The sequence below is a fragment of the Panthera onca genome, chromosome F1 (genome assembly GCF_046562875.1).
Source record: "Panthera onca isolate mPanOnc1 chromosome F1, mPanOnc1 haplotype 2, whole genome shotgun sequence".
NCBI classification, from domain to species: Eukaryota; Metazoa; Chordata; class Mammalia; order Carnivora; family Felidae; genus Panthera; species Panthera onca.
The window spans coordinates 11842241-11856366 of record NC_138355.1 but is presented as its reverse complement, the minus strand read 5'-3'; the positions used below and the strand labels follow the sequence as shown (position 1 = coordinate 11856366).

Genomic DNA, 14126 nt, shown 5'->3' with positions numbered 1-14126 from the left:
CCCAGAAAGTCCGAAGTAAATGGAACTTTTTGGTAAATCAGACTTTTTATTTAGGGCAGGACTTAGAGATATTTTAATCTCTTAGGGCATGAAAGAATTTATAAATTATTTTAAACCAATGAAGAGTAGTATTTATGTATTTTGAATGTTAGCAACATCACCTTTACTGGAATGGGGAAAAGAGAATACATTTTGAAAGAAATACAAGAAAATGAATCCACAGTCCCACCAATTGGAGTTAAGCATATTAACTTTTTAGCATATTTATTTGTTTTCCCCCCTCAGGTTAAAAAAATGCACATTATAAATGAACATACAAAAATTTCTTGAAAAATTAGAATGTTACTCCCATTTCCAAGTAAACTTTCATCTTCACCTTCACCTCTGTCATGATCCATATTGATTCAACCTCCAAGTACAGACAATTGCTTTATCAGAATGTTTCTATGCACTTTTATACACCACACACACACACACACACACACACACACACACACACAGAAAGTGTTTTTTTTTCTGAGTTTTTTTAAACATAAAATAGTTGTACACTTGATTTATCAGCTTACTTTTGTATTCAACATTATTTTTGAGGGCTCTCTGTATTGGTGAATACAGACAGAATAATTCACTCTTATAACAATTGAATGATAATCCATGGTATTTAATTTCATTATTTCCCTATTGCATTGTGAGGTTACTTTATTTTCTTTTCTGTAATAAAACATATGAAATGTTCACCTTTGTCTCTGTCTCCTTATCCAAATATATTTCTTTAATCCGGAGACCTGAAAGTAGAATTGATGAGAGATTGGGTATGTACATTTTCACATTTAATACATACAACCAAATTGCTTGCAGAATGGTTGTAATGATTTTTACTCCCATCAGGGAAGTGTTGGGGAATGTGGATTTGTATACTCTCACCAATATTTAACACATTTGGATATTAAAACATTGCCCTTCCAGAAAGATGAAAAATAATTATCATTACTTTATTTTTTAATTTAAACTTAATTTAAATTTTAGTCAGTTAACATACTGTGCAATATTGGTTTTAGGAGTGGAATTCAGTGATTCATCACTTACATACAACACCCAGTACTCATCACAACAGGTGCCCTCCTCAGTCAGGTACCCACCACCCATCCAGCCCATCTCCTACCCAACTCCCTCCATCACTCCTCAGTATGTTCTCTATTGTTAAGAGTCTCTTGCTCATTTCCCTTTCTTCTCTTTCCAACTCCTCTTCCCATATCTTCATCTGATTTGTTTCTTAAATTTCACATATGAATGAAATCATATGGTATCTGTCTTTCTCTGATTGACTTATTTTGCTTAGCATAATACATTCTAGCTCCATCCAAGTCATTGCAAATGGCAAGATTTCATTGTTTTTGATGGCTGAGTACATTGTGTGTGTGTGTGTGTGTGTGTGTGTGTGTATAATGGATACCTATAGTTATTTATAGTTAATTTGTATTCCCACCAACAGTGCAAGAGCATTCCCCTTTCTCTGCATCCTCACCCACACCTGTTGTTTCTTTTGTTGTTAATTTTAGCCATTCTGAGAAGTGTGAGGTGATATCTCACCATGGTTTTGATTTGTGTTTCCCTAATGGTGATTGATGTTGAGCATCCTTTTATGTGTCTGTTAGCTATCTGGATGTCTTCTTTGGAAGTGTCTACTTATGTCTTTGGCCCATTTCTTAATTGGGTTATTAGTTTTTTTCGAGTGTTGAGTTTGATATGTACTCATAGATTTTGGGTACTAACCCCTTATCAGATATGTCATTTGCAAATACCTTCTCCCATTCCTTAGGCTGACTTTTAGTTTTGTTGTTTCCTTCACTGCGCAGAAGCTTTTTATCTTGATGAGGTTCCAAAAATTCATTTTTCCTTTTGTTTCCCTTGCCTCCCGAGACATATCTAGTAAAAAGTTGTTCCAGCCAAGGTCAAAGAGGTAGCTGCCTGTGTTTCTATATCCACTCATCTATTGATGGGCACTTAGGCTGCTTCCATAATTTGGCTATAGCAAATAACATTGCACTAAGCATAGGGGTGCATATATCTTTTCCAATTAGTGTTTCTGTATTCTTTGAGTAAATACTCAGTAGTAGAAATATAGGATCATAGGGTAGTTCTATTTTTGACTTTTTGAAGAAACTCCATACTGTTTTCCACAATGGCTATACCAGTTTGCATTCCCACCAACAGTGCATGAAGGTTTCTTTTTCTCCACATCCTTGTCAATACCTGTTGTTTCTTGTGTTTTTTGTTTTTTGTTTTTTTATTTTAGCCATTCTGGCAGGGGTGAGGTGATATCTCATTGTGGTTTTGATTTGCATTTCCCTGGTGATGAGTGATGTTGAACATCTTTTCATGTGTCTGTTGGCCACCTGGATGTCTTCTTTGGAGAAAAGTGTTATAGCTTTTTCCCATTTTTAAGTAGATTATTTTTGGTGTTGAGTTGTATAAGTTCTTTATATGTTTTGGATACTAACCTTTTTTCAGATATGTCATTTGCAAATATTTTCTCCCATTCCATAAGTTACCTTTTAGTTTTGCTGATTGTTTCCTTTGCTTCCTCCTTGTGCAGAAGCTTTTTATTTTGATGTAGTCCTAATAATTTATGTTGTTTTTGTTTCCTTTGCTTGAGGAGACATATTTAGAAAAATGTTATGGCTGATGTCAAAGAAATTACTGCCTGAGCTCTCTTTTAGGATTTTTATGGTTTCAGGTCTCAAATTTAGGTCTTTAACCCATTTTTAATTTATTTTTGTATATGGTGTAAGTGGTGCAGTTGCATTCTTTTGCATGCGGCTGTCCAGTTTTGCCAACACCACTTGATGAGGCTTTCTTTTTTCCACTGCAAATTCTTGCCTCTTTTGTGGAAGATTAATTGACCATATAATGGTGGCTTTATTTCTGGGCTCTCTATTCTGTTCTATTGATCTATGTATCTATTTTTGTGCCAGTATCATACTGTTTTGATCACTACATTGATCAAAGTTGTAATATAACTTCAAGTCTGGGATCGTGATTCCTCCTATTTTGTTGTCTTTCAAGATTGCTTTGGCTATTTGGAGTCTTTGTGGTTCCATTAAAAATTAGGACTATTTTTTCTAGCTCTGTGAAATATATTCTGTTTTTATTTTGATAGTGATTGCATTAAATATGTAGATTGCTTTGGGTAGTTTGACATTTTAACAATATTTGTTTTTGCAATCCATGAGCATGCAATAGCCTTCCATTTGTTTGTATCATCTTCAATTTCTTTCATCAATGTTTTCTAGTTTTCAGAGTTAACATTTTTCACATTCTTGGTTAAGTTTATTCCTAGATATTTTATCATTTTGTGTGTAATTACAAATGGACTGTTTTCTTACTTTCTTTTTTTAGTGTATTATTTCTTTCATTATAAGTGTATTTTTATTAGTGTATTTATTAGATTTTTATTAGTATATTATTTCTTTTATTATTAGTGTATAGAAATGCAATGGATTTCTGTATATTGATTTTGCATCCTGTGACCTTACTAAATGTATCAGTTTTAACAGGTTTCCTTTCTTTCTTTCTTCCTTCCTTTTCTTTCTTTCTTTCTTTCTTTCTTTCTTTCTTTCTTCTTTCTGGTATTCTCTGTAGAGTGTCATGTCTTGTGCAGATAGTGAAAGTTTTACTTCTTCCTGACCAATTTGGATTTATTTTATTTCTTTTTTGTTGTCTGATTTCTGTGGCTAGAACTTCCAGTCCTATGTAGAATAAAAGTGGTGAGAGTTGACATCCTTTTCTTATTCTTGACTTTAGGAGAAAAGTTCTGAGGTTTTCCTCATTGAGAATGATGTTCGCGGTGGGCTTTTCATATATGATCTTAATTATGTTGAGATATCCCCACTCTAAATTTGCTTTGTTACGGACTGGAATTTTTTTCATGAATGGATGTTGTATTTTGTCAAATACTTTTTCTGTGTTTATTGAAATGATTGTATGGTTTTATTCATTCTCCTGTTTATGTGATAAATGACATTGATTTGTTAATATTGAAATATCCTTGCATCTCAGCAATAAATTCCACTTGGTCATGGTGAATATTTTTTAATATATTGTTAGATTTAGTTTGCTAATATTTTGTTGAATATTTTTATATCTATGTTCATCAGAGACAAGAGCATGTGTTTCTTTTTTTTGTGGTATCTTTATTTGGTTTTCATACCAGGGTAATGATGACCTCAGATAATGTATTTGAAAGCTTTATTTCCTTTTCTATTTTTTGGAATAATTTGAGGGAATAGTTATTAACTCTTCTTTGAACATTTGGTAGAATTCACCTGTGAAGACATCTGGTCCTGTACTTTTTTTTTGTTGGGAGTTTTGGATTACTGATTCAATTTCATTGTTGATAATCAATCCATTCAAGTTTTCTATTTTTTCCTGCTTCAGTTTTGGTAGGTTATATGTTTCTAGGAATTTTTCCATTTCTTTCAGGTTATCCAATTTGTGGACATATCATTTTTCTTAATATTTTCTTATAATTCTTTGTATTTCTGTGATGTTGGTTATTTTCCCTCCTTCATTTCATTTTTTTGAAGACAGTACCGTATACTCTATTGATCATACATGACAAGGTAGGAATCCCCAAGCTCCTCCCCTTCCTCAGAGGGTCTACAATATAAACTGTGGAGGTTGGGAGCTTCTCAGTATGTTGGCAGGTGAGTTGGGGCAAGGACTCCCCAGCAACTGAGGGCCTCTGTCTTCCTCTTGCTCTTGCTGAGGCTGGTGGTCCAGGGGGTCTTACTCCTTGGAGGCCATGTGGACCACAAGGTCCACCACCCAGTTGCTGAAGCCAAATTCACTGTGTCAAGGAAATGAGCTTGACACAGTGGTCATTGAGAGCAATGCCAGTCCCAGCATCAAACGTGTAAGAGTGAGTGTTACTGTGAAAGTCTCAGTAGACAACCTGGTCCTCGGTGTAGTCTAGGATGCCCTCGAAGGGGCCCTCTGATGCCTGCTTCACCACTTCCTTGATGTCATTGTATTTGGCAGCTTTCTCCAGGCAGGGGGTTACATCCATGATTGACATGTTGAGGGTGGGTACATGTAAGGCCATGCCAGTCAGTTTCCCACTGAGCTCAGGGATGACCTTGTTTACAGTCTTGACTGTACCAATAGAAGCAGGGATGATGTTCTGGACAGCACATCTATCATTACACAGTTTCCCAGAGCGGGTATCCACAGTCTTCTGGGTGGCAGTGATAGCATGGACTGTGGTCATGTGTCCCTCTATGATGCTGAAGTTGTCATGAATGACCTTGGTCAGAGAGGCCAAGCAGTTGGTGGTGCAGGAGGTATCTTGACAGAGTTGTCAGACTTCTCATGATTCAAAATGATCACAAACATGGGGGCATCAGCAGAAGGAAAAGAGATAATGACCCTCTTGGCTCCACCCTTCAAGTGAGCCCCAGGCTTCTCCATGGTAGTGAAGACCCCAGTGAATTCCACAATATACTCAGCACCAGCATCACACCATTGGATATTTGTGGGATCTTGCCCCTGGAAGATGTAGCTGGGCTTTCCACTGATGAAAGTTTCCTGTTCTTGGCCTTGTCTGTGCTGTGGAATTTGCCGTGGGTGGAATCATAGTGTGGAACATGTAGACCATGTTGCTGAAGTCAAGGAAGGGGTTATTGATTGAAACAATATACACTTTTCCAGTATTAAAAGCAGCCTTGGAACCAGGCCCCTCAATATGGCCAAATCTGTTTACTCGAACCTTCACCATCATGTATCAGGACATGGTTGGCACTGCACGAAAAGATGCACCTATCTGTCAAATGGGAAAGAGCAGAGAGCCTATCCTCTTTTGTTTCTAATTTTGTTTATTTGAGTCCTTTTTTATTTTTATGACTCTGGTTAAAGGTTTATCAATTTTGTTGATCTTTTCAAAGAACCAGCTCCTGGTTTCATTCATCTCTTCTATTTTTAAAATTTTATATTCTATTTTGTTTATTTCTGTTCTAATATTTATTATTTCTTCCCTTCTGCTGGCTTTGCATTTTGTTCTTCTTTTTTAGCTTCTTTAGGTGTAATGATAGGTTGTTTACTTGAGATTTTTCTTGCTTTTTGAGGTAGCCCTGTATTTCTATATACTTCCCTCTTAGACCAGCCTTTGTTGCATCCCAAAGATTTTAGATTGTTGTGTTTTCATTTTCATTTGTCTCCAAGTGTTTTTTAATTTTTTCTTTGAATTTTTGGTTGACCCATTCATTGTTTAGTAGCATGTCATTTAACCTACATGTATTTATGGTCTTTCTAGATATTTTCTCATGGTTGATTCCTAGTTTCTTAGCGTGGTGATTGGTAAAGATCCATGACATGACTTCACTCTTCTGAAATTGTTGAGTCTTGTTTCATGGCCTAATATGCTGTCTATTTGGAGAATGTTCTATATGCATTTGAAAATAATGTGTATTCTGCCATTTAGGATGGAATGTTCTAAATAGGATGAATAGGACGGACTGCTCTGTTAGATCCATCTGGTCCAATGTGTCATTCTAAGCCACTGTTACTTTGTTGATTATCTGTTTATCTAAGATCTGTCCATTGATGTAAGTTGGTGTTAAAGTTATTATTGTATTACTATCAATTATATCCTTTATGTATGTTATTAGCTGTTCTACTTTTTGGAGTGCTTCAAGTTGGGTGCATAAATATTTACAATTGTTAGATCTTCTTGTTGGATTTTTCCCTTTTTGATAATATACTGTCCTTTTTTGTCTCTTTTTACATTGTTGGTTTTAAAATCTAGTTTGTCTAATATAAGTATTGATACTTTGGCTTTTGTTTGACATCTATTTGCACAATAAATGTCTCTCCATTCCCTCACTTTCAATCTGCAGGTGACTTTAGGCCTAAAATGGATCTCTTCTTTTTTTTTTTTTTTAATTTAAATCCAAGTGAGTTAACATATAGTGTAATAATGATTTTAGGAACAGAATTCAGTGATTCATCACTTACATATAACACTCAGTGCTCATCCCAACAAGGGCCCTCCTTAATACCCACTAACCATTTAGCCCATATCCCACCCAACACCCCTCCAGCAACCTTCAGTTTGTTCTCTGTATTTAAGAGTCTCTTATGGTTTGTCTCCCTCTGTTTTTGTCTTATTTTTGTTTCCCTTTCCCTATGTTATCTCTTTTGCTTCTTAAATTCCATATATGAGTAAACTCATATATTTATCTTTCTCTGACTATTTCACTTAGCATAATACACTCTAGTTCCATCCACATTGTTGCAAATGGCAAGATTTCATTCTTTTTCATTGCCAAGTAGTATCCCATTGTATACATATACCATATCTTCTTTATCCATTTGCTAATCAGTGGACATTTAGGCTCTTTCCATAATTTGGCTATCGAAGATAATGCTACTATAAACATCGGGGTCCATGTGCCCCTTTGAGTCATCATTTTGTATTCTTTGGGTAAATACCTAGTAGTGCAATTGCTGGGTCATGTAGTAGTTCTATTTTTAATTTTTTGAGGAACATTTATACTGTTTTCCAGAGCGACTGCACCAGTTTGCATTCTCACCGGCAGTGTAAAAGGGTTTCCCTTCCTCTGCATCCTTGCCAACATCTGTTGTTTCCTGAGTGTTCATTTTAGCCATTCTGAGAGGTGAGGTGACATTTCATTGTGGTTTTGATTTGTATTTACCTGATGATGAGTGATGTTGAGCAAATTTTCATGTGTCTGTTAGTCATCTGGATGTCTTCTTTGGAGAACTGTCTATTCATGTCTTTTGCCCATTTCTTAACTGGATTATTAGTTTTTTGGGTGTTGAATTTGGTAAGTTCTTTATAGATTTTGGATACCAACCCTTTATCTGATATGCCATTTGCAAATATCTTCTCCCATTCTATCAGTTGCCTTTTAGTTTTGCTGATTGCTTCCTTTGTGTGTAGATTTTTATATTGATGAGGTCCTAATAGTTCATTTTTGTTTTTATATCCCTTGTCTCTGGAGACATGTCAAGTAAGAAGCTGTTGCAGCCAAGGTCAAAGAAGTTGTTGCTTGTTTTGATGGCTCCCTGTCTTATATTTAGGTCTTTAATCCATTTTGAGTTTATTTTCATGTAGGGTATAAGAAAGTGGTCTAGGTTCATCTTCTGAATGTTGCTGTCCAGTTTTCCCAGCACCATTTGCTGAAAAGACTGTCTTTTCCATTGAATGTTCTTTCCTGCTTTCTCAAAGATTAGTTCGCCATACGTTTGTGGGTCCATTTCTGGGTTCTCTATTCTGTTTCAGTGATCTATGTGTCTGTTTTTGTGCCTATACTATACTGTCTTACAGCTTTGTAATACAGCTTGAGGTCTGGAATTGTGATGCCTACAGCTTTGATTTCCGTTTTCAACATTACTTTGTCTATTCAGGTCTTTTCTGGTTCCATACAAATTTCAGAATTGTCCTAGCTCTGTGAAGAATGCTTGTATTATTTTGATAGAGATTGCATTGAATATTTAGATTGATTTGGGTAGTATTGACATTTTAACAAGATTTGTTCTTCCAATCCAGGTGCATGGAATGTTTTTCCATTTTTTTATGTCTCCTTCAATTTCTTTCATAAGCTTTTCATAGTTTTCAGTATATAGATCTTTTATCTCTTTGGTTAGATTTATTCCCAGGTATTTTACGGTTTTTGATGCAATTGTGAATGGGATAGATTCTTTTATTTCTCCTTCTGTGGCTTCATTATTGGTGTATAGAAATGCAACCGATTTCTATACATTGATTTTATATCCTACGACTTTGCTGAATTCATCATGTATCTGTTCTAGCAGATTTTGGGTGTAGTCTTTTGGTTTTCCATGTAGAGTGTGTTGTCTGATTGTTGAGCCTAGGACTTCCAACACTATGTTGAATAACAGTGTTCAGAGTGGACATACTTGTCTTGTTCTTGACCTTAGGGGGTAAGTTCTCAGTTTTTTCCCATTAAGGATGATATTAGCTGTGGGTCTTTCATACATGGCCTTTACCATCTTGAGGTATGCTCCTTCTATCCCTACTTTATTGTGGGTTTTTATTAAGAAAGATGCTGTATTTTGTCAAATGCTTTTCCACATCAATTGATAGATAATGTGGTTCTTATCCTTTCTTTTATAGATGTGATGTATCACATTTATTGATTTGTGAATATTGAACCAGCCCTGCATCCCAGAAATAAATCCCACTTGATCGTGGCAAATAATTCTTATAATGTGTTGTTGGATTCAATTGGCTAGTATCCTGTCGAGAATTTTTGTATCCATATTCATCAGGGAAATTAGTCTTTAGTTCTCCTTTTTAGTGGGGTCTTCAGTTTTAGAATCAAGGTGATGCTGGCCTTGTAGAATAAGTTTGGAAGTTTTCCTTCCATTTCTATTTTTTTGAACAACTTCAAAAGAATAGGTGTTAACTCTTCTTTAAATGTTTGGTAAAATTCCCATAGAAAGCCATCTGGTCCTTGACTCTTGTTTTTTGGAAGATTTTTGATTATTGATTAAATTCTTTACTGGTTGTGGGTCTGTTCAAATTTTTTATTTCTTCCTGTTTCAGCTTTGGTTGTTTATACATTTCTAGGAATTTGTCCATTTCTTCCAGATTGCCTAATTTGTTGGCAACTAATTGTTCATAATATTCTTTTATTATTGTGTGTATTTTTGAGGTGTTGTTTAGGATCTCTCCTCTCATTTGTGATTTTATTTATTCAGGCTTTTACTTTTTCTTTTTGATCATTCTGGTAGAGGGTTATCAACATTGTTAATTCTTTAAAAGAACCAGCTCCTGGTTTCATTTGTCTTTTCTACTGTTTTTTGTCTGTTTTTTTTTTTTTTGTTTTGTTTTTGTTGTCAGTATCATTGATTTCTGCTCTAATCTTTACTATTTCCCTTTTTCTGTGGTTTGAGCTTCATTTGATGTTCTTTTCCCAGCTCCTTTAAGTATAAGGTTAGGTTATGTACTTGAGACTTTCTCCTTTTTTTAGGAAGGCCTGGATTGCTATACACTTCCCTCTTATGACTATAGTTATTGCATCCCAGAGATTTTGGGCTGTCATGTTATCATTTTTGTTGGTTTCTGTGTACTTTTTAATTTTCTCTTTAATATATTGGTTAATCTATTAATTATTTAGTAAGATATTCTTTAATCTCCAAGTATTCATGGCCTTTCCAAATTTTTCTTGTTGACTTCAAGTTTTGTAGCACTGTTCTGAAAATATGAATGATATGATTTCAGTCGTTTTGTACTTGTTGAGGGCTGACTTGTGCCCCAGTATGTGATATATTCTAGAGAATGTTCCTTGTGCACTTGAGAAGAATGTGTACTCTGCTTTAGGATGAAATGTCCTGAGTATATCTGTTAAGTCCATCTGGTCCAGTGTGTCATTCATAGCCATTGTTTCCCTGTTGATTTTCTGCTTACACGATCAGTCCGTGTTTGTAAGTGGGGAGTTGAAGTCCTCTATCATTATGGCATTATTATCAATGAGTTTCTGTATGTTTGTGATTGATTTATATATTCGGGTGCTGTCAAGTTGGAGGTGTAAATATTTACATTAGATCTTCTTGGTGGAAGATTATGATATAATGCCCTTCCTCATCTTTTGTCACAGTCTTTGTTTTTTTAATTTTAAATATGAAATTTATTGTCAAATTGGTTTCCATATAACATCCAGTACTCATCCCAACAAGTGCCCTCCTCAATGCCCATCACCAACCCTTCCCTCCCTCCCACCCGCCCCCCCCCCCCCCCCCCGCCATCAACCCTCAGTTTGTTCTCAGTTTTTCAGAGTCTCTTATAGTTTGGCTCTCTCCCTCTCTAACTTTTTTTTTCCTTCCCCCCCGCCCCCATGGTCCTCTGTTAAGTTTCTCAGGACCCACATAAGAGTGAAAACATATGGTATCTGTCTTTCCTTGTATGACTTACTTCACTTAGCATAACACTCTCCAGTTCCATCCACGTTGCTACAAATGGCCAGATTTCATTCTTTCTCATTGCCAAGTAGTATTCCATTGTGTATATAAACAACAATTTCTTTATCCACACATCAGTTGATGGACATTTAGGCTCTTTCCATAATTTGGCTGTTGTTGAAAGTGCTGCTATAAACATTGGGATACAAGTGCCCCTATGCATCAGCACTCCTGTATCCCTTGGGTAAATTCCTAGCAGTGTTATTGCTGGGTCATAGGGTAGGTCTATTTTTAATTTTTTGAGGAACCTCCACGCTGTTTTCCAGAGTGGCTGCACCAGTTTGCATTCCCACCAACAGTGCAAGAGGGTTCCCATTTCTCCACATCCTCTCCAGCATCTATAGTCTCCTGATTTGTTCATTTTAGTCACTCTGATTGGCATGAGGTGGTATCTCAGTGTGGTTTTGATTTGTATTTCCCTGATGAGGAGTGATGCTGAGCATCTTTTCATGTGCCTGTTGGCCATCTGGATGTCTTCTTTAGAGAAGTGTCTATTCATGTTTTCTGCCCATTTCTTCACTGGATTATTTATTTTTTGGGTGTGGAATTTGGTGAGTTCTTTATAGATTTTGGATACTAGCCCTTTGTCTGGTATGTCATTTGCAAATATCTTTTCCCATTCTGTCGGTTGCCTTTTAGTTTTGTTGATTGTTTCCTTTGAGTGAAGAAGCTTTTTATCTTCATGAGGTCCCAATAGTTCATTTTTGCTTTTAATTCTCTTGCCTTTGGATATGTGTCAAGTAAGAAATTGCTGTGGCTGAGGTCAGAGAGGTTTTTTCCTGCTTTCTCCTCTAGGGTTTTAATCGTTTCCTGTCTCACATTCAGGTCCTTTATCCATTTTGAGTTTATTTTTGTGAATGGTGTAAGAAAGTGGTCTAGTTTCATTCTTCTGCATGTTGCTGTCCAGTTCTCCCAGCACCATTTGTTAAAGAGACTGTCTTTTTTTCCAATGGATATTCTTTCCTGCTTTGTCAAAGATTAGTTGGCCATACTTTTGTGGGTCCAATTCTGGAGTCTCTATTCTATTCCATTGGTCTATGTGTCTGTTGTTGTGCCAATACCATGCTGCCTTGATGATTACAGCTTTGCAGTAGAGGCTAAAGTCTGGGATTGTGATGCCTCCTGCTTTGGTCTTCTTCCATATTACTTAGGCTATTCGGGGTCTTTTGTAGTTCCATACAAATTTTAGGATTGCTTGTTCCAGCTTCGAGAATGCTAGTGCAATTTTGAATGGAATTGCATTGAATGTGTAGATAGCTTTGGGTAGTATTGACATTTTAACAATATGTATTCTTCCAATCCACAAGCACAGAATGTTTTTCCATTTCTTTGTATCTTCTTAAATTTCCTTCATAAGCTTTCTATAATTTTCAGCATATAGATCTTTTACATCTTTGGTTAGATTTATTTCTAGGTATTTTATGATTCTTGGTGCCATTGTGAATGGGATCAGTTTCTTTATTTGTCTTTCTGTTGCTTCATTATTCATGTGTAAGAATGTAACTGATTTCTGTACATCAATTTTGTATCTTGCGACTTTGCTGAATTCATGTATCAGTTCTACCAGACTTTTGGTGGAGTCTATCGGATTTTCCATGTATAATATCATGTCATCTGCAAAAAGTGAAAGCTTGACTTCATCTTTGCCAATTTTGATGCCTTTGATTTCCTTTTTTGTCTGATTGCTGATGCTATAACTCCAACACTATGTTAAACAACAGCGATGAGAATGGACATCCCTGTCACATTCCTGATCTCAGGGGGAAAGCTCTCAGTTTTTCCCCATTGAGGATGATATTAGCTGTGGACTTTTCATAAATGGATTTTATGATGTTTAAATGTGTTCCTTCTATCCCGACTTTCTCGAGGGTTTTTGTTAAGAAAGAATACTGAATTTTGTCAAATGCTTTTTCTGCATCTATTGACAGATCTTATGGTTCTCATCTTTTCTTTTATTAATGTGATGTATCACATTGATTGATTTGGGAATGTTGAACCAGCCCTGCAGCCCAGGAATGAATCCCACTTAATCATGGTGAATAATTTTTTTTATATGCTGTTGAATTCGATTTGCTAGTATCTTATTGAGAATTTTTGCATCCATGAAAAGATGCTCAACATCACTCCTCATCAGGGAAATACAAATCAAAACCACACTGAGATACCACCTCATGCCAATCAGAGTGACTAAAATGAACAAATCAGGAGACTATAGATGCTGGAGAGGATGTGGAGAAATGGGAACGCTCTTGCACTGTTGGTGGGAATGCAAACTGGTGCAGCCACTCTGGAAAACAGCGTGGAGGTTCCTCAAAAAATTAAAAATAGACCTACCCTATGACCCAGCAATAACACTGCTAGGAATTTACCCAAGGGATACAGGAGTGCTGATGCATAGGGGCACTTGTATCCCAATGTTTATAGCAGCACTTTCAACAACAGCCAAATTATGGAAAGAGCCTAAATGTCCATCAACTGATGTGTGGATAAAGAAATTGTTGTTTATATACACAATGGAATACTACTTGGCAATGAGAAAGAATGAAATCTGGCCATTTGTAGCAACGTGGATGGAACTGGAGAGTGTTATGCTAAGTGAAGTAAGTCATACAAGGAAAGACAGATACCATATGTTTTCACTCTTATGTGGGTCCTGAGAAACTTAACAGAGGACCATGGGGGCGGGGGGGAAGGAAAAAAAAAGTTAGAGAGGGAGAGAGCCAAACTATAAGAGACTCTGAAAAACTGAGAACAAACTGAGGGTTGATGGCGGGGGGGGGGGGGGGGCGGGGGGGAGGGAGGGAAGGGTTGGTGATGGGCACTGAGGAGGGCACCTGTTGGGATGAGCACTGAGTGTTATATGGAAACCAATTTGACAATAAATTTCATATTAATAAATAAATAAATAAAATCTTTGATATACTTATGGCTACTCTGGGTCTCTTTTGACATCCATTAGCCTGATAGATGGTTCTCCATCCCCTTACTTTCAATCTGCAGATGTCCTTAGGTCTAAAACGAGTCTCTCATAGGCAACATATAGATAGGTCCTGTTTTCTTATCCTTTCTGATACCATATGTCTTTTGATTGGAGAATTTAGTTCATTTACATTCAGAGTGAT

General features: G+C 36.3%; 1 pseudogene; it reads right to left on the bottom strand.

The window, feature by feature from the left end:
* Positions 1–4788: 4788 nt before the first annotated feature.
* Positions 4789–5776, bottom strand: LOC132686943 (glyceraldehyde-3-phosphate dehydrogenase pseudogene; annotated as a pseudogene).
* Between the last annotated feature and the right edge of the window lie 8350 nt (positions 5777–14126).